Source organism: Puma concolor, chromosome A1 (genome assembly GCF_028749965.1).
Source record: "Puma concolor isolate L17-30 chromosome A1, mPumCon1.1.hap2, whole genome shotgun sequence".
NCBI classification, from domain to species: domain Eukaryota; kingdom Metazoa; phylum Chordata; class Mammalia; order Carnivora; family Felidae; genus Puma; species Puma concolor.
The window spans coordinates 167,785,426-167,806,983 of NC_141667.1; the positions used below are offsets into that span (position 1 = coordinate 167,785,426).

The window sequence follows — 21,558 nt, forward strand, 5'->3', positions numbered from 1 at the left end:
AAGGAAAACTTCCAAACTCTTTCTATGAAGCCAGCATTACCTTGATTCCAAAATTCCACTAAAAAGGAGACAGAGACTCCACTAAAAAGGAGAACTATAGACCAGTTTCCCTGATGAACATGGATGCAAAAATCCTCAACAAGATATTAGCCAACTGGATCCAACAATACATTAAAAAAATTATTCACCACGACCAAGTGCAATTTCTACCTGGATTGCAGGGCTGGTTCAATATCCACAAAACAGTTAACATGATTCGTCACATCAATAAAAGAAAGATCAAGAACTATATGATCCTCTCAGTAGATGCAGAGAAAGCATTTGACAAAATACACATCTTTTCTTGATAAAAACCCTCAAGAAAGTAAGGCTAGAAGGAGCATACCTTGAGATCATAAAAGCCATATATGAACAACCCAACGCTAATATCCTCCTCAATGGGGAAAAACTGAGAGCTTTCCCCCTAAGGTCAGGAACAAGACAGGGATGTCCACTCTCGCCACTGTTATTCAACATAGTATTGGAAGTCTTAGCTTCTGCCATCAGACAACACAAAGAAATAAAAGGCATCCAAACTGGCCAGGAGGAAGTCAAACTTTCACTCTTCGCAAATGACATGATACTCTATATGGAAAACCCAAAAGATTCCACCAAAAAACTATTAGACTTGATCCATGAATTCAGCAAAGTTGTAGGATATAAAATCAATGCACAGAAATCGGTTGCATTTCTATACACCAACAATTAAGCGACAGAAAGAGAAATCAAGGAATCAATCCCATTTACAGTTGCACCAAAAACCATAAAATACCTAGCAATAAATCTAACCAAAGAGGTGAAAAATCTATATGCTGAAAACTATAGAAAGCTTAGGAAAGAAATTGAAGAGGACACAAAAAAATGGAAAAAGATTCCATGCTCCTGGATAGGAAGAACAAATATTATTAAAATGTCGATACTACCCAAAGCAATCTACATATTCAATGCAATCCTTATCAAAATAACACCAGCATTCTTCCCAGCACTTGAACAAATTAATCCTAAAATTTGTATGAAATCAGAAAAGACTCCGAATAGCCAAAGCAATCTTGAAAAAGAAAACCAAAGCAGGAGGCATCACAATCCCAGACTTCAAGCCATACTACAAAGTTGTACTCATCAAGGCAGTATGGTACTGGCACAAGAACAGACACTCAGATCAATGAAACAGAATAGAGAACCCAGAAATGGGCCCACAAACATATGGCCAACTAATCTTTGACAAAGCAGGAAAGAATATCCAATGGAATAAAGACAGTCTCTTCAGCAAGTGGTGCTGGGAAAACTGGACAGCGACATGCAGAAGAATGAACCTGGACCACTTTCTTACACCAGACACCAAAATAAACTCAAAATGGATGAAAGACCTCAATGTAAGAGACAGGAAGCCATCAAAATCCTCGAGGAGAAAGCAGGCAAAAACCTCTTTGGTCTTGGCCGCAGCAACTTCTTACTCAACACGTCTCCTGAGGCAAGGGAAACAAAAGCAAAAATGAACTACTGGGACCTCATCAAAATAAAAAGCTTCTACACAGTGAAGGAAACAATCAACAAAACTAAAAGGCAACCGACAGAATGGGAGAAGATATTTACAAATGACATATCAGATAAATGGTTAGTACCCAAAATCTATAAAGAACTTATCAAACTCAACACCCAAAAAACAAATAATCCAGTGAAGAAATGGGCAAAAGACATGAATAGACACTTCTCCAAAGAAGACATCCAGATGCCCAGCCAACGCATGAAAAAATGCTCCACATCACTCATCAATGGGGAAACACAAATCAAAACCACAATGAGATACCACCTCACACCTGTCAGAGTGGCTAACATTAACAACTCAGGCAACAACATGTTGGCAAGGGTGCGGAGAGAGAGGATCTCTTGCACTGCTGGTGGCAATGCAAGCTGGTGGAGCCACTCTGGAAAACAGTATGGAGGTTCCTCAAAAAATTAAAAATACAACTGCCTTACAACCCAGCAATTGCACTAGTAGGTATTTATCCAAGGGATACAGATGTGCTGTTTCAAAGGGACACATGCACGCCAATGTTTATAGCAGCACTACCGACAATAGCCAAAGTATGGAAAGAGCCCAAATGTGCATCGACGGATGAATGGATAAAGAAGATGTGGTGTATATATACAATGGAGTATTACTCGGCAATCAAAAAGAATGAAATCTAGCCATTTGCAACTATGTGGATAGAACTGGAGTGGATGGCTAAGTGAAATTAGCCAGAGAAAGACAAAAATCATATGACTTCTCTCATATGAGGACTTTGAAAGACAAAACAGATGAACATAAGGGAAGGGAAACAAAAATAATATAAAAACAGGGAGGGGGACAAAACAGAAGAGACTCATAAATATGAAGACCAAACTGAGGGTTACTGGAGGGGATGTGGGAGCAGGGATGGACTAAATGCATAAGGGGCACTAAGGAATCTACTCCTGAAATCATTGGTGCACTATATGCTAACTAATTTGGATGTAAATTTTTAAAAATAAAAAATGAAATTAAAAAATATATAAAATAATAAAATGGAAATTATATAAGCTTCTGGAATTTTCTGTGGACACTTTATTTGTTCTTTTGTTATCATTTTATTTTTAAAACAAGCAATCCTTTTTATGTTTCTAATGGTCCACAAAAGAACCACATAGGCCCAAAGACAATTCAAGGGAAGAAATGTTAAGAAGGAGGCTAACACAATGCAATCTCACACACTGAAAGCGTAAGTTAGTTCATGACCCTTCCCTTCATTATTATCTGCCCCAATCCTTCTGGTCTGTGCTACGGTTTAAGCCTGGATTCAAGCGCAAACACGGTGCACATCCCTGGTTACTACTAGACAACAGCAGACCCGATCGATCTAAGACAACAAAGTCGTGAAAGCCTTTTCAAGTAACTGTTTAACTGTAAGTTAGTTATCATGCAGTTAGAAGAAGTAAAATCATTCCTCAACGTGCAGCAAGAAATTTAGAGAAAGCCAAACATGGTGCCAAGAGACGTACTTGGGATAGAGGATTGTAACCTTATTACCTGACTTATAAAATTACAAACTCGAGTGTGCTGAATGCTCTAAATCTTATGACCTCCAAAATGTGACCTGGAGAAGCCCACTTGATGAATATTAAAAATATCCATTTTATGGGGCACCTGGGTGGCTCAGTCAGTTAAGTGTCTGAGTCTTGATTTCGGCTCAGGTCGTGATCTCACAGTTCATGGGATCAAGCCCCGCATGGGGCTTTGCACTGACAGCACAGAGCCTGCTTCAGATCCCGTCTCCTCTCTCTGACCTTCCCTCACTGGTGTGCGTGCGTGCATGTGCTCTCTCTCTCGCTCTCTCTCTCTCAAAAACTAAAATAAACATAAAAATATATCCATTTTTCTATTTGCATACAATGAGAATACTTAAAACATAAGAGATTAATATGGAGGCACTCAAACCCCCATTCTCTAAAAAGGATACTGCCTGTTCCCTCTTCTTGGTGGCTGGGACTTCTAGCAAATATGTCATGATTTAAATTTCAACTACATGGGATACAAAGAGATGTCCATCTTCAAGAAATCACCTTCCACTATGAATAACAGAAGCTGTGGTCATCTGGTCTCAGTGTTTGTGTCCCACTTAATTTGGTGCAGTACATCAGGGGAAGTTTGGCTCAGTGTAATTGTTGCCAATAAATTACAGTGTTAAAACAAGTAAAATTATTGAGAAGAGCTGTTTGTCCCTAGGCGGCATTCTGATACCAAAGCTAAGACTTCACTAATATTTTTTTAAGGTCGTTGAACTAAAACATAGCCAAAGGCCTCTTTCACTTTCTGAGTCAGAAGACAGTGCAGAAATGGGAAGTTACCATAGCAAATTATGGTAATTTAATACTTCATATAAATCAAAAGTTTCAAAATCTCAAAAATATATGGAATTCTCTTACTTTGGACAAATTTTCCACCATATAAATTAATGGGAGCTTCATATATAATTGATAATAGTGTGACATTTAGAAAAATATAAAATGTCAACAGAGACATCTTGAGTAAACAGGTCACAAAAGCCTGTGCTTATAACAATAAGAGATAAATCGGTTTGGGGGAATAATAGAATCTCAGAGGTTGAAAAAACTTTAAAGGTTACTGAGTTTACTACCCCAAGTTTTAATATGCTCTCCAGCATCTTCTCCCCCATCTAGACAGCTCTGCTCCAAGTATAGGTGACTGTACATATCACCCCCAAGTTTGTATCTATGTTTCCACTCAAAAGCCATCACTGAAGTTGACTTACTGACAAAGAACAAGAAAATGGGGCAAAGATTGGGAAGCGACTTTGAAAGGGACCTGTTTCCACCTGTCCCATAAGAAACAACCCTTTCCATCTTTCTTTTGACATCTTTCTTTTGACCTCTTTTGACTTTGTCCTTGAAGCCTTGGAAAGAACTTGTACCTTTGAGGAAGCCCAGCTGGGTGAACTGAGAACCACAGACATGAACATTGGTATGAAAATGAGAGCAAGGTCAAGAGCAGGTGTGGGTCAAGGGGAACAGTGCAGAGTTCCCAAGGAGGGTAAGGAGTGTCTTCACTACATCTAGAGCTGAGAAAAAGCCATGTGATCAGACTTTTTTTCAGTTGTGGTAAAAAAACACATACCGTAAAAATTTACCATCTCTTCCAGTTTTAAGTGAACAGTACATTAGTGGTTAACTACAGGCGCATTATTGTGCAACACATCTCTAAAAACTTGTCTTTTGCAAAAATGAAGCCCTACCCTCATTGAATATCAACTCCCCATTTTCACTTTCCCCAGCCCCTGGCAACCCCCATTCTATTTTCCGTTTATAAGTGTTGACTACTTCAGATACCTCGTGTAACTGTAATCATGCAGTATTTGTCTTTTGATGACTGGCTTATTTCACTAAGTATAACATCTTAAAGGCTCATCCATGTTGGAGCCTGTGACAGGATTTCTTTCTTTTTTGAAGATGAATGATATTCCATTCTATGTACAGTAAAGCCTTGGTTTGCAAGCATAATTCCTTCTGGAAACATGCTTGTAATCCAAAGCACTTGTACATCAAAGCGAATTTCCCCATAAGAAATAATGGAAACTCCGATGATTCATTCTACAACCCAAAAATATTCATGTAAAATGATTGCAATACTGTACTATAATACAAAATACTAAGAAAAATACAAAGTATAAGGAAAAAGAAACAAATTAACCTACATTTCCCTTTGAAAACCTTTGTGGCTGGTGTGAGGGAGACAAGAGAGAGGAGGGTTATCGTGTGGGAGGATTTTCACTATCACTAATGGAATCACTGATATCTCTTGGCTCAATGCAATCTTTTTCTTTTCTTGCAACTTTAACAAGGAACCTATCCAATGACACTTGCTATTGCCTCCTTTTGAGATTTCGCGGAAGTGTGACACTGCATTGTCATTAAACAGGTCCATCACTATCACTGCTAAAGCTTTACTCGGGTAGTGCTTTTCCACAAAGTTTTTCAGTTTCCCACATTTTACACGTCTCCCTAATCTCATCTGAAGTGATTTGAAGGGATTCCTCCTCCTTTTTCTCCTCCTCTGCAGACGAGATACAGATGTAGGCTTCTTATAAAATCTTGCAATTTCGGCCACTCCATACCTCATTCGTACTTTTCGATGATTTCCTTCTTAACTTCTACTGTAATCACCTTATTACTGCCTTTCTTTCCAACCTTTTTCTGCATGGGCGCCATTGTATACACACACATGGACTTGACTACAGTGCAGTATTAACAGACTCTTGTCATGTACTGTATTGAATGTAAGTGGCAATAAGGCAGCAGAGGAAATGGTCTGTATCTGCAGGCAGCCTGACCTAGAACGAAGCAAAGCATTCCTAAGCCCACTCTTGTACGGAAGAGCAAAGACTGTCCATAGGTGCTTTGAAGTGACAAAAAATACACTAGTATCAGTTGTGGGCACCTTCCAATGTCCTGAGAAATCACTGATTTCTGCCAAACGCTGTAGCCTAAAACCAAGCATCCGAGCATGGGAGACGATCACCCACAATCCCTTAGAGAGAGAGAGTTAGAGAGAAGAACCATTGGCTCATATTGTAAGACATCGCTTCTTTATCAAGTTAAAATTTATTAGAAATGTTTGCTCTCCTTGTGGAACACTCACAGAACACGTTACTTGCAAGCCAAGGTTTTAGTGTATATGCTATCTTTTCTCTATCTATTCATTCATCGATGGACATTTAGCTTGATTTTACCTCTCAGCTATTGTGAATAATGCTGCAATGACATGGGTGTGCAAATATATTTTTGAGATCCTTTTTTCAATTCTTTGGGATGCACACCCAGAGTGGGATTGCTGAATTACACGGTAGTTCTATTTTTAATTTTTTGAGAAATCCCAAGTCTTCCCCTTTTTTTAAACTATATCCCTATGTGTTCTTTTCAACTGCCAGTGCTTCCAACTCTGGCTCCTGGGAATTTGCTCTTAACACTATCCAGGGGCATCTGGCAACAACCTTCCTCTGACTCCTCCTACACACATTAGTGTCACTACTAAGACCAGGGCAGGCCTGTGTGCGTTGCTCTATACAGTCCTACAAAGATAAAACCAGCCCTGGTTATTCTTTACTTACTACCTTAGGATGGGAAATATGCTGGTTTCTCCAGTAATTAAGTGTATCCCAGCTTTATTGTAAGAAAGCCTGTCAGTGACACAAACAGAATTTCTATTTCAAAGGAATGATCTCCATCCCCTCTTCTTTGGAGAAAGTAACTTAGATATTTTTAGGTAAAAAAAAAAAAAAAAAAAAAAAGATTCTTTGGGGATATTTGTTATGAAATGTGTATTGATATGTTTTTTATGTGTACAGTAATTTATAAATGCAACTTATGGAATTAGGAAATGCTCACCTAAAATCTAAAATTAAGGTATCTCCTGTGAATTATATTACTGAATAAACACGTCAGGGGAAAGGCAAGTTTTTTAATGTTTCTAGGTAGAATTCTGAAGAACCAGGACTTAGCCTAGTAAAGACTTGACTTGTACATTAGTCAGGACCACATTCCCCGCTTCCCCCCCCCCCCCCCCCCCCCCCCGCCAGAAAGAGAACCAGGACAGAGAGAAGTTACGAGGAATTGGCTGAGAAGTCCCAAGGTCTGCCATCTGCAAGTGGGAGACCCAGGAAAGCCAGGGAGATAATGGAGTCTGAGTCCAAAAGCCTCAGTCCAAAAGCCTGCGAATCCCATTTTGAGAGCAGGAGAAATTAAGATGAGATGGACCCAGTTTAATTACTTGAGGCAGGAAAAAAAAAAGGATGAATTCTTCCTTCCTCTGCCTTTTGTTCTATTCAGGCTCTCAAACACTCGGAAGATGCCCACCCACACAGGGGAGGGCAGTCAACCCTGCTGAGCCCACCTATTCAAATGCAAATCCCATCCAGAAACACCTTCACAGATACAGTCAGAAACAATATTTAATCTGGGTACCCATGGTCCACTCAAACCGACACATAAAATTAACCATCACAACTGGGCATCAAGAAAATTTTGTGTAATCGATGGAATTCTTATTCTGCAGAACTGTGAACATCAAGGGACCAAAGATAGACAAGTGCAAAGCAGAGAAATTTTCCAGTGTTTGTCAAGAATGATTCAGAAAAAAAGCAATACTGAAATCAAGGCAGAAACACTCTGCTTCTTTCTAGAGCCAGAAAATATGAAAGGCAGTGAGAGTGCCTTGGATTTTCCAGAGCCTGGAAAAAACCGGTCCTCAAGGTAATCTCTTTCTCTTTGTACAATATCGAAAAGTAGAATTTTGAGTACCCCTGAGTTACCCTGATACTGTAAAGGAGGCATTGGCTTGAGGCCACTGGAAATATATTTTCTCCATTGTCAATAACAGCTTGCCATTATGTTCAGACATCATTCTCTTGTGAGTTGATTTAAGGTGTCAGTCTTTGGAAGGTTTATAAACTCCAGCACAAGCAAACCAGAAGACAAGACCACGTGCAGGGGACCTCATCAAAATTCTCCACTGAAGGCATACTCCATGAGCAGGTGAATCCTAACATAGGTTTATCTTCAATTCCTAACTTCCATATAGAGGCAAAGGATATCTATCTATCCGTCTATCTATCTACCTATCCAACCACTGTAAAGAATTCATCTAAGTGGTAAGATCTACCCCAGGCTATAAAGATCAAATTTATCTCAACCCTAGACTAAAGGACAGAAGCCAGAACAGTTCAGGAAAAAAGCTTATGTTGGAAAATGGTCACAATAGTTAAACCCAGGACTCCCAATAAAAATGAAGAAATCAGTGGCGCCTGCGTGGCTCAGCTGGTTAAGCGTCCGACTTTGGCTCAGGTCATGATCTTACGGTTCATGAGTTCGAGCCCCGTGTTGGGCTCTGTGCTGACAGCTCAGAGCCTGGAGCCTGCTTTGGATTCTGTGTCTCCTTCTCTCTCTGCTCCTCCCCTGCTCGTACTCTGTCTCTCTGTCTCTCAAAAATAAATAAAACATTAAAAAAAAATGTTAATGAAGAAATCTCTTAAACAGTCCCAAGGCATGATAGGCAAGGCTAGACAGGAGAACAGCACCAGTCAGGACAGACATGACTTTGACACCCTTTGGCCCTCTCCAGCCAGGAAAGAATCCTGCCTGCCATCCCTCCCCGTTAGCCCTTGATGAGAACCTCTCTTCCTCTCCTTTGTTAGGGGCAACTCTCAGGAATGAATACAAAATCAACCTCACCATGAATTTAATTCTGCTCAGTGAGTTCCTAGAGTTCTCATATGTTAAGCGTCAACTTCTACAATTAGACACCCCAGTGAGTTAAGTTCATGGGATCCCACGAACTCTTCTCTACCTCTACCGGTAGAGGTGTTAGAATGATCAAATGTCAAGGAAGGAAATAAGGTCATCAGTAGGTATGGTGGGCCAAGGTTGGCTAGGTAAAGTTCAGAATCAAAAACCCGGGCAAGTCAGAAGCTCAGATCATAAATAGTTCTGACTTCTCTGGCTGGATTTTGTAACAGTCATCTGTCACTGACTTCAGCTTTTGTTTCGTTTTCTAAGTTTTTATGAGTTTGCAGTTTTTGGTTTGCCCATTATCTTGGCGGTCACTGATGGAGAGGGGCAGAGGAGGATGGTGTGTTATTCATTCCTTCAGATGAACATAGATAGGAATGACCAAGATTCTGTATTGTAGCGTTGATCAGTTATCAATAATATCTACAACCAACTCCAAAAAGGCCTGATGGGGTGGGGACAGAGGGGGAGGGTCACACCACAAAACACAAAGATATACAAAATTACATTAATCACGTTGTATCTCTTCAACATTTTGTTCCATAACCTTTCATCTAAAACAGCTCAATGCATCTCCTCAGCCCTGTTCTGATATGTACTTAATCTAATCGTTGCCTTCTGTTTTTTTCAAAAAGCCAGGGAAGGCTGAGCCCAAGGAGAAAGCATGCCGAAAGAAAGGAATACTATCAATCCTAAGACTTGCCTTGAGAAAACAAGGTAAAAGGTGAGATCCATAGACAAAATGGGCCCAGGCCATTTATTTTACCTTCCTTCCCATGGCTATCACCTATGTTCCTACTTAGCAGTACAAGTTCTCTACCACTTCCTGATGTATAGAAACCCAAAAAGTGACCAACCGCTTGGAATAAAGCTGGAATTCTTACAGCAGAAACAGAAAAAATTAGTATCTCAGAAATCATCCTGCCACACGTGCAACAAAAATTCAAAATGCTCTCCTCAATAATTATCAAATGTTAAGATAATCCTCAGTGAGCCAGATGGAATAAATTATAGTTAAATATTTAAACATTTATTGATGTTGCAGCAACTTTCCAGACAGTCCAAAATTCCAGAGTAATATTCTTCAAGATGTGGCACAGATTTTTTGGAGTTCTTACCACATCGGAGAAGCTCTGCTCTTTCTATTAGGTCCTCAGGAACTGGGAAGGGCATTCTGATGGACGACTTCCAAATCAATGAGGTTTTCTGCCTGTGGAAACAAGATATGCCACAGGAAAATCAAGCCCACGTGTGAGTAAACTGTGGTGCCTTCATGGTGCCTTCACATCTCTTTATGGGAATTGACATCCATTGATTTTTGAAAGTATACATTTTACCAGAACTCAACAATGTTTTTTAACAAGGCTTTCTCACACAGTATCGTCAGCTTCTGTCGCTCTATAATTAGATTCAATTAGCATGTCCCAAATGCCAGAGGGGTTGGCAATAGTGACAACGTTTAGTACAGTTAATGCATAAAAATTAAAATGTTTGCTCTCCGTAGCATTGAGTTACACATCGTATTCCTCTTTATTTCTCTCATGTTTCTTTGTAGGAACCTTGAGAATGATGGTTTCTTACTGTGGGTCATTCATATGAATGCATTTTATAGACAAGCTTACTGGTGGATGACATAGTAAGAAGACCAGACGATCAACTCATAATAAAAGTGAGAAGTTTCCATATCCAACCCCTCTTTCCTGTCCATTGCCAGACTGAAATCAGGCATCCTGTATGAGCTCATCTTTGAGGGTGAGAGAAGAGTAGTTCAAAAAGATAAATCTTCCTCAAGATATGCAATAACCACCTCCAATTCTGTCCAACAAATAGGATAGGATAAAATAAGATCTAAATCCGTCGTGTCTATAATTTTTAGTGACTGCATGAGCATGAAGCAAAATGCAGTGATAAGAGTGAAAGACAGCAGACAGCAATTAACCATAACATCAGGTCTGAGATGGTACTTTCTAGTACAACAGGCTGCCACAGTAGTTTTGAAATAAAGTTTGCATGTGAATTACCAATTCAAAATTGACTAATTCATTCACAGAAATAAATTCACGTGTAAATGTCAACCAATAAAAGAGAAGAACAAAGAGTGCCTGGGTGGCTCAGTCGGTTAAGCGACAGACTCTTGATTTTGGCTCAGGTCGTGATCTCACAGTTCATGAGATTGAGCCCCACGTTGGGCTCTGTGCTGACAGTGCAGAGCCTGCTTGGGATTCTCTCTCCCTCTCTCTCTGCCCCCTCCCCTGCTCGCTTGCTCTCTCAAATGAATAAACTTAAAAAAGAGAGAGAGAGAGAGAAAAGAATGAAAAAGAAGACTAAATAAATACTTGGTAATTTATCAACATAAAAGTACCAAAGTTACCACAGAGTCAACAACTTCAGCCAACATCCCAGAAAGATCAAAATAGGTGTGAACACCTTTTTTTGAAACTGAAAATATAAAAGCTAATAAGATAGGAAATATAGATAAAAGAAGGTTAAGCAAGCATGGAGGGACATTTTTCCCAAGGTCCTTAGAATTCTGGAGGAGAGTTCAAAGGATTAGCTGCACATGTGACAGCTTTTTAGGGAGGGAATACAGTGACTGGGGTCCAACGCATAATAAAAAATAACCAAGAACTCAAGGACAGAGGACAACCTAAATGAAACCCAGTAGGAGAAAAAAAAAAACAAAAACAGGTGATAGAATCAGATCCATGGTGGTTCCAGATATTGTAGAATTTATATTTTTTTTAAGTATGATTACTGTTTTCAATAAGATGCAAACCAAATTGATACTTATCATCAGAAAATTCCAGAAATAAAAGGTACAATGACTGAAATTAAAAAGATATGAATGACTTTAGCAGAATAAAGACAATTAAATGAAGAGGGTATTGGTGAACTTGTGGATAGACCAGAAGAAAAGATTCAAAATAAAAAATAAACAGAATATTATAGAAAATACACAAGACAGGAAGCAACTCAGAAGTCACAATATGAAGCCTTAAAGTATATGTAATTTGTGTCTGGGAAAAAAAGATCAGACAGAAGGAATGGTCACAAAAACAATGGCTGATAGTTTGCCAACTTGAGGAACGATATCGAACAACATATTCAAAAGGACTACGAAGAGCAAACGAGATAAATAAAAATATAAGTGTATGTAAGCACATCATAAAATGCTGACAACCAAAGATAGAGAAAATATTAAAATCAGCCAGATGAGGGGGAAAAAGAAAAATTATTTTCAAAGGATCAGCAGTAGGACTCAAAGCTAATTTCTCAACAAATGCATTGGAATTCAGAACAATTGGAATTATAACTTCCAGGTGCTAAAAGGCAATAACTCCCAAAATAGAATTTCAGACCCAGTTTAAGTAGCCTTCAATAATGGGGAAGCAGATCAAAACTAAAAGGATTCTCTACTAGAAGCCTCTCACTACGAAAAATGTTAAGTACCGTTTGGGGGCAGAAATACAGTCATGCCTGATGGATGCTTAGAAATGCAAAAAATAATAAAGAGCAATAGAATATATTAAATATTAAGGGCTAATGAATACTGGCTATGCAGGTGAAAATAATGCTTTATTTATGATAGAGACACATAAAATTCCCAACATCAGTGGGGTATGTCAGGGTGGTTACTTACGTTTTCTGGGGATAGGACAAAAGTAACAAGAAAATTGTGTTTGGTAACTCAGTTGTCAGTTTCTACTGTGACCACCAAAATGATAATGGTAACTGTTTAGCACTCCCAATCTAATGCACAAGGAAAATGTAATAATAGAAAATAATAAATCCATAATTAGGCAAGAAAAAAAAAAGAAAAGGGAACATTGAGTATGTGTTCAAACAGAAAGCATTTAATAAAATTAAGTATTTGAACCCAAGTATATAATAAATTACATTAAATGTAAGAGAAAGTAATTTTCAAATAAATAAAACTTAAGATGAATAAGTGCCTTCAAGAAAGACATCTTAAATATAAGCAAATAGAAAAGTAATTTTCAAATAAATAAAACTTAAGATGAATAAGTGCCTTCAAGAAAGACATCTTAAATATAAGCAAATAGAAAGGTTACAAATGAAAGGATACCAAAAGCTACGCTGTGCAAGCACTAAGAAGAAGTCTATTGTAGTCATATTAAATGTGATAAAATGTATAACAAAAAGCACTACAGGCCATTGTAATAATGAAAGGTTCAAATAATCAAGAAGATATAATTCAAAAAATTTCTATAATCTAATAACATAGCTTAAAATACATAAAAACCAAAATTAACAGTTTAAGAATATAAGTATATTCACAATTATCGTAGGATATTTTAATATACCTCTGTATAATTAGAAGAACAAGTAGACAAAAAATAGTGGAAATACAGAAGATCTGAAAAATATGATTAACAAATGTTATTCAAATAACATTGTGCTCAAAATACATTCTTATACATGCAGAAAATACATTCTTATAAAACACATGCTAATTCATTAAATAAATCTCAACAAATTTCAGAGAATTAAAATAAAAGCAAATATGTTCCTTTTTATTTTTATTTTAAATTAATTTGTTTAATGTTTATTTTTGACAGAGAGAGAGAGCATGGGAGGGGCAGAGAGAGAGGGAGATGGAGAATCCAAAGCAGGCTCCAAGCTCTGAGCTGTCAGCACAGAGCCCAATGCGGGGCTCAAAATCACAAACTGTGAGATCATGATCTGAGCCAAAGTCAGATGCTTAACCAACTGAGCCACCCGGGGCCCCCGCAAATACTTTCTTTAACCATAATTCAAGCTACCAATTTCTAGAAATTATAAGTAGGAAACTTCATATATTTGGCAATTAATGATCGATAGTTCTAATTAAATTCTGTTATCAAAGAAGAAATTAAAACTAAAACTGGAAAAATGTTTAACTCCTTGATATTAAAAATGCAACATATCAAAACTTGTAGAATGCAACTAAAGATGTGAAAATGTGTATATTAGAAGAGAAGGGTTCTATATCCATCTCAAGAGATGAGGAAAAAGATAGCAGAGAAGTAAAATGAAGAACCTGACAAAAAATTTTACAAAACAGGAAAATTACTGCCACTTTCACTCTTGCTTCATAAAGTATATTTGGAGAGTGTTTCTTTAAGTAATGAAGATAATTCATCGGTGGAACCATTTGGGCCTGGAGTTTTCTCTGTGAGAAGATTTTGATTACCAATTCAATTTCTTTAGTAGTTATAAAGCTAATCATATTTTCTCTTTTTTTTTTCTTGCACTAGTTTGATAAGCAGTGTTGTTTAAGGAACATGTCCATTTCATCGAAGTTGTGTGATTTATTGGCCTAAAATTTTTCCTATTTGTTTATTATTATCCCTGTAATGTCTATCGGATTAGTGGTGGTATTGTATCTTTCATTCCTGATGTTTATCATCAAATTTCTTTCTAACTTGATCACACATTCTAGCCATTTATCAATTTTACTGATCTTTTCAAAAAACCAATTTAGTTTTCTCCATTGTTTTATTCTCTTTCATAAATATCTTTAACTTATAGTATTTTTCTTTTTTATCTTTGTAATATTAAAACTCGGATCATTAGTTTTAAACTGTTCCTCTTTATTGCGAGCATTTGAAGCTAGTAACTCCACGGTTTTTGCTGCAGTCTATCTCTGATATTGTGTGTTTTCAATTGCGTACACTTCACAATGCTTTAAATATTTCTTGTGGTTTCTTCTTTGGCCCATGGATAATTTAGATTTTTTTTTCATTGCTAAATACTTGAAATTTTCTAGCTCTCTTATGGGCATTATCCTGTGGTTAGATGACATACTACAGAGGATTTCATCTTTCATATTTACTGACACATCTTTTGTCCTGTTATCTGATCTTACTAACTGTTCCATATGCACTAGGAAATAAAAATGTGTGTTATGCTATTATCAGGTCCAGTATTTTAAAGTGCCAATTAGGTGAATGTGGTTGATAATATTACTCAAATCTTCTATAATCTTAATTTTTAGCTGCATGTTCTATTAATTAATTACTGAGAGAGATATTAAAAATTACCAGGTGTGATTCTGTATTTCTTCCTTTCATTTTATATTTATCTCATATGTTTTGAACTGCTGTTAGTAGATGTATATACATTCAGCATTGTTACATCTCCAGAACAAATAAAATCTTCACCGTTATGCAATATTTCCTTTATTGATAATATGACTCCTTTTCTTAAGTTTAGTTTAGATGATATTAATAGAGCCACACCAGCTTTCTTACACGAGGTAGTCTGATATATCTTCCATTCTTTTCCTTTCACCAGTCTATGCCTTTGGGTTATGGAATTTAAGTTTTTGTCCCCCCCCCCCCCACTCATATGTTGAAGTCCTAACCCCCAATGTGATGATATTTGGAGGGGGTCCCTCGTGAGGTAATTCAGTTTAAATGAGGTCCTAGGTGGAGGGTGGGCTCTCATGACAGAATTAGTGCCCAGTCTACCACAACTCAGTGGTGAACATTCATAAACTACTGTTCAGGTTAAGAAATACAACATCACCAGCACAGAAGAGCCCTTTTGTGGGTTCTCCCAACCACTACTCTCTACCTCTTATGATTTGCAAGGTAATCACATCCTTGCTTTTCATTAATATTTTGCCACCGAAGCATGCCACCCCAAAGTTGGCAGTTTATTTTGTTCTGTTTTTAAATGAATCACAGAATACTGTTTCTGGTAATGGCAAGTGGCTTATGGGGAATTCATGCTCTTACAGATATCAGTTATAAATTCTGGCAAAAAAAATGTTAAAAAGAACTATTTGAGGGTAATGAATAGCCACCAAAGGCAGGACAAAACTGGAAGGTATTTGATCCTTGATAAAAGAGAACCACTCTGAGTGAGATCTGTGATTGCAAAGCTCTTCCCCTCGAGGTAGCCATCAGTCCATGCAGCATGCGGTGGTGGAATTAAAGCAGAAATCCACACATACTTGAGATGTCGGAGCAAAATGTGTCCAATTGTCAGAGAAGCTACAACTTGGGGGAGAAATCCCAGGAAGAAAGAAGATATAAGGACATTCCCCAATTGCATGTAATCTCCCCTAAATCATTGGCTGGCCCCTGAGTAGCTCGGGTGCAAGGAAGACTCCAAAGAGTAAAGCAGAGAGAAAGAGCCGATCATACATTTCAGCCCCTACTCACCAGAGAAGACACAGCTTTAGATTTGAATTCCTGCAAATTAGAGAGGGTTTTGTAAATCTCAAAAACTCAAGCTTTTTGTGGAAGAAGGGCCATGCCTCAAGAATAAAACCCGAAGACTAGACTAAGTGCAAAGCCAAAAGGCTTATCCTTGCACAGTTAAAAAGCCCATGTAAGCTCAATGTAATAAACCAATAATTTAACTGCCCACTGGGGCAACTGCCACTTGGGTCAACCGCATTAACCTCTGCAGAGGAAGATTCCTTAATTAGGGAATCTGCAACATAGTGTACAATGTCCAGCACACACTTAAGAAAACAGAACCTAGACATGGGGAGAAACAAGAAAATGTAATCCATACTCAAGAGAAAAAGTAATGATGCCTAGGAACAGATCTCAAAATGTCACATTTTACCTCAAAAATAGTAAAATCCAGCACCCACCCCCCAAAAAATCAACTGGAAACAAAGAAGTTGAGATACATAACCCAAAGCTAAGAAACTCAACCTGTAGGATCCAGGGTAAGGAAAAGAAGACTCTAGATTCTGTTGTAGCAGGGTTCCTAATCCTACTTTCCAACCAAATGCCATCCATTCTCCCGTAATAATGAGGCAACATCCTAAAATTGGTCACTAATATTCTGAAATATGGAACCAAGCAAGCTGAAGCAATACCCTTATATTTTTTTAATCTTCAGATTTTTTAAATTTTATTTTAGAGAGAGAAAGACAGCATGAGTAGGGGAGAGGAGCAGAGGGAGAGGTGGAGAGGGAGAGAGAAAGAATCTCAAGCAAGTTCCACCCTCAGCACAGAGCATGACACAGAACTCACCAAGGATGATGGGATCATGACCTGAGCTGAAATCATGAGTCAGACGCTCAAACTACTGGGCCACCCTGGTGCCTTATCTTGAGATATTTTGAATCAAGAGAAAGAAGTGAATGTGAGGATGTGAACCACTTGGGGCTGTGGCAGTGTGTGTATTTAAGAGTGTACACTCTAAATTTGCTGGAGAACAATCCATGATTCAAGGGTAGAATACACCTTCCTCAAAAAGTAGAATAAATTCTGGCAAAGATATTTAGCAAAATCTGAAAAGTAAACAGAATGTATTATATATTAAAATGTAAGAGGGTTGAAGACAGGAAGAAAAGACGGGAAAGTAGAGGAGAAAAGGAAAAGAAAAGAAGAGAAAGGAAAAGAACAGTGCATGCAAAACATAGATAAAGAATGTAATCTGAAAGAAAATCTACATTTTAGAATAACTAAAAAAAATTCAATGAAATGGAATTTAACAGATTAAATGCTAAAAATACAGACTTTGATGATAATGAACATTCCAGAACAAAGTAAACAATTCAAGGACAAATGTATATCGTTTCCATGGTAAAAAATAATTTGGAAATGATAAGGAATCAAACCGATATGTACAAGACTGGAGATAATCACCACAAATTAAAAGAATGGGGCAAAAGATATTTTTTTAAAAAAATAGAATAGATAACAGAAAGAGAGGGCCTTTAGAACATACTTATTCTAAATAAATAATTAACTTTTTCTTAAATATGAAAGCTGAAATATGAAACAGGGAAAGTATCCAGAGATAAAATATAAGAAAACTTTCCTAATCAAAAGGAATATTGAATCAAAACAGAGGATATAGTGTTCTAAGACATGTCAATATAGTATGACCAACCCTGAGTCATGTTCTGACTGGAGTCCTGAACTTCAGAGTCAAAGAATAAATACTTCAAGTATTCAGCAGGAAAAAAAAAAAGCCATCGAGGAAAAAAAATAATCTAGCTCAAGCCTTCTCTACATCAATGTTCAGTGCCAGTAGACAATACTGTAATGTCCATAAAGGTCTAAGAAGTAATGTGAAATAAGAATATTTTACTTTCCGGGGCACCTAGGTGGCTCAGTCAGTTTAGAGTCCGACTTAGGTCATGATATCTCAGATCATGGGTTTGAGCCCAGTGTGGGGTTCTGTACTGACAGCTGGGAGCATAGAGCCTGTTTTGGACTCTGTGTCTCCATCTCTGTCTTCCTCCCCGACTCATGCTCTGTCTCTGTCTCTCAAAAGTAAATAAATGTTAAAAGGGAAAAAAAAGAATATTTTACTTTCCAAGAGGAAAGCAAAAAGATAAATATTCACAAATAGGAAAGCACAGGGGATAAAAACTCCTTGAGTCTTTCTAGATAAAACTAGTCAGTGGAATACATACAATCAAAAATTGCAATTTAAATTTTAAAAAAACATAAAAGAACTCAAAAAACAGAGAAGTCATCTATGGTGAATTAAAACTGGCTACAATTTTTTTTTCTTCTCCAAAGTAGGATTTTTTCCCCCCTTCTACGTGGACTCTTCCATGGAAATGGAGCTGGCTGTGCCAGTTCCCGGCTCAGCCTTCAACAACTGGCAACTTTCAGTCATTATGAGACGCCTCGGCCATGTAAAGAGGCAACGCATAGCTGTTTCAGTGGACAGCCCCCACTGAGCTTCCAGCCACCCGCCAGCATGGGCTGCCATCTTGTGAGAGAGCCATCTGAGAGGCTCTGGTCAGCCCACAGAATCATGGGAGGTGATATCACGGTTGTTGTTTTAAATCACTAAGCTTTGGGGTATTTTGTTACACAGCATTAGAAAACTAAAACACTAACATAGAAGGATTGATAATAAGCGCTAAATTCACTTTAAAAGATGAAACATTCTGTCAAGATTAGAGTTATAGAGAATAATGTGAATATTATCATGAATGGTACCAGTCCATTAAGCATCCAGCTGTTGATTTGGGCTTAGGTCATGATCTCACAGTTCATGAGTGAGAGCCCCCATGTCGGGCTCTGCACTGGCAGCACGGAACCTGCTTGGGATTCTCTCTCGTTCTCTCTGCCCCTCCCCACAAGCACTGTCTCTATCTCTCTCAAAATAAATAAATAAAAACTTTGTAAATATATATTTAAAAAACAACAACAACAACACACTATCTAACAATGGCTCCCATTTCACTTCCAGTATCAGCCCATGTCCTCACAATGGCCTCTAAGGCTCTAGCCGATCAGTCCTTCCATCCAATACACTTTCTCTCCTCTTCCATTACTCTGCTTTTTACCAACCCCATTCCAACCAGGCCGACTTCCTCACCCCCAGACCTGCCAGGCCTTCCTTAGGGATTCAATCCAGCTTTCCTGTGCCGAGAATGGTTACCCCAGACACCTGATCAACTCCTGACCCTCTTCTCCTCCTTCATAATGAATGACTGGAGTCCAGCTTTCTTCTCTCACTCCACCTGGCACACATGATTCTTCCTACCCTTTGTTTTTCTATTTGTTTATTTTTTATTTACCAAATCATTATCATGTTCGCCTTCGTTATTTATTTCCTATCTCCCCCTAACTATACTATGAGTTCCACAAGGGCAAGAATCTGTCCATTTTATTCACCCAAACACCTAAAACAGTTTCTGGCGCAGAGTAGGGGCTCAACATAGATGAATAAATACAATTTAGATGCTGGAGGGCAGGCAGAGAAGAAATGTGAGAATGTTCATTTTCCTATATTTTATGTTAGAGAGTTAACATTGCATAAAATTCAATATATGTTTTTAAATGCATTCAATATCTAGGGCACCTGGGTGGCTGAGTCGGTTAAGCGTCCGACTTCAGCTCAGGTCATGATCTCGTGGTTTGTGGGTTCAAGCCCCGTGTCAGGCTCTGTGCTGACAGCTCAGAACCTGGAGCCTGCTTTGGATTCTGTGTCTCCTTCTCTCTCTCTCTGCCCCTCTCCTGCTCACACTCTGTCTCTCTCAAAAATAAATAAACATTACCAAAAAAAATTATTTTTAATAAATAATCGCATTCACCATCTTACGCTTTCCATAATTCCCTCTCAATATTTCTCTGAAGCTCTTTCAGGCCTTTATTTGATATTTTGCTGTTAAACTCATGTAAAATAATTTTAATACATCTAATTTTTACCACAGTGTGCAGACACGGTGCCATTGTGAGCTTTCTTTTTATGCTGATGGAAAGACCTTTCCCTTCCCTCCATTTATCTGCTTAGGGACACGTTTGGACTGACGCTTACTTAATATTAACGAAATGTGCAATAACCTGGACGTGTTTTTACTTCCTTTTTCGAACCCTTTCGCATTCATTGAAATTTTTGTAATAAATATGTATCACTTGTAAAAAATTTTAAAGTGAAATTTAAAAGATAAATTACTTCCTTAATGAGTTATTTCTACCCCAAATGTCCTAAAAGTAGCTCATATTCAACATGTACCAAAAAAAAGAAAGAAAGAAAAAAGGACTGGCCTTATCTTTTTTACCGGATCCTTCTTTTCTTGTGTGTATCATCAAGGATGAGGCATGCTTAGCAAATTGCAACTTGAAATTTAAATTTATCTTTGACTCCCATCTTAACAAGGCATCTAGTTATCAAGACTTCTCTGTTTTTAATTTTAATTAGTGTCTCCAATCCCATTCTGCTCCTCGATTCCATTGCTGTGATCAAACACCCTATGCAGGAGGAGGTCCAAATTCCTTCACACATCACTCAGATATCTTAAGAAGATGCCCTTGACCACCTTTGCTGCCTCAGTCCCTATCTCTCCTCAGCCTAGAAACCAGGCTTTCATTCATGGGTTTTGTTTTTTTTTTTAATGTTTACTTATTTATTTTGAGACAGAGAAAGAGCAGGTGAGGGTCAGAGAGAGAAGGAGAGAGAGAATTCCAAGCAGGCTCCACACCCAGAGTGGAGCCCAACTCAGGGCTCTATCTCACAGCTGCAAGATCATGAACCGAGCAGAGTCAGACACTTAACCGACTGAGCCACCCAGGCGCCCCCACCAGGCTTGCATCCTTAAAAAGCCCAGACAACTTGTCTGATATTAGGCTTTCCTGCCTATCATTAATTTGGTTTTCTGTCTCTTAGTATTTAATAAAGTTCCCTTTGAAAAGTCAAACCCATGTCAGAAGTGTGAAAGTGTGACAGGTCGTGCATCTACTTTTCTTAGTTTCCCCTCGAGCTGGAAGCTGGACAGGAGGTCCAGTACCTGGAGATGGCAAAGAGGCCATGAGGCTATGATATCCAGTTTATCCAGAGGGTTAAAATCTGAGAAGTGAAACGTGACCAAAGGGCACATCCCTGTGTTGCTTCATCTGTTTAATCAGCTGCCCTGCTGCTTGGAGAGATCTATTACCAGAATCCCACTGTTGCGGTTTGGGATGGTATAGGTTCTATTAAAGAGATTATCGCCCTGAACTTTGCTTTACAAAGTGCCATTGAACATGAGCCTCCTGACGTGATAGACGTACAACTGGTGTGCAGTGGCCAAGTCCTTGATCCCACCCAGATGAATGGCCAGCCAGTCCGATCGTGGGGGACTCTCTGAGGGCCAGTAGAGACTCCAAACAATAACCCTGACTGTGGGACTTCCGGGCTCCATAAAAGTCCAGTCTGCAGGAAGGAATGGGAGACAGGAGCGAGGGAGGTCATCTCGGCCAGAGGGAGCTGTTCAACACAACC

General features: G+C 38.4%; 1 long non-coding RNA gene across 8 annotated transcripts in view; it reads right to left on the reverse strand.

Annotated features, from left to right (window-relative positions):
- LOC147584635 (uncharacterized) overlaps nt 1-21,558 on the reverse strand; it is an 89,983-nt gene that overhangs the window by 63,357 nt on the left and 5,068 nt on the right. For all 8 annotated transcript variants that reach the window (XR_015251833.1, XR_015251823.1, XR_015251832.1 and 5 more), the window contains one exon: nt 9,978-10,069. This is a non-coding gene — a long non-coding RNA (uncharacterized LOC147584635). The remainder of the gene's footprint in view (nt 1-9,977; nt 10,070-21,558) is intronic.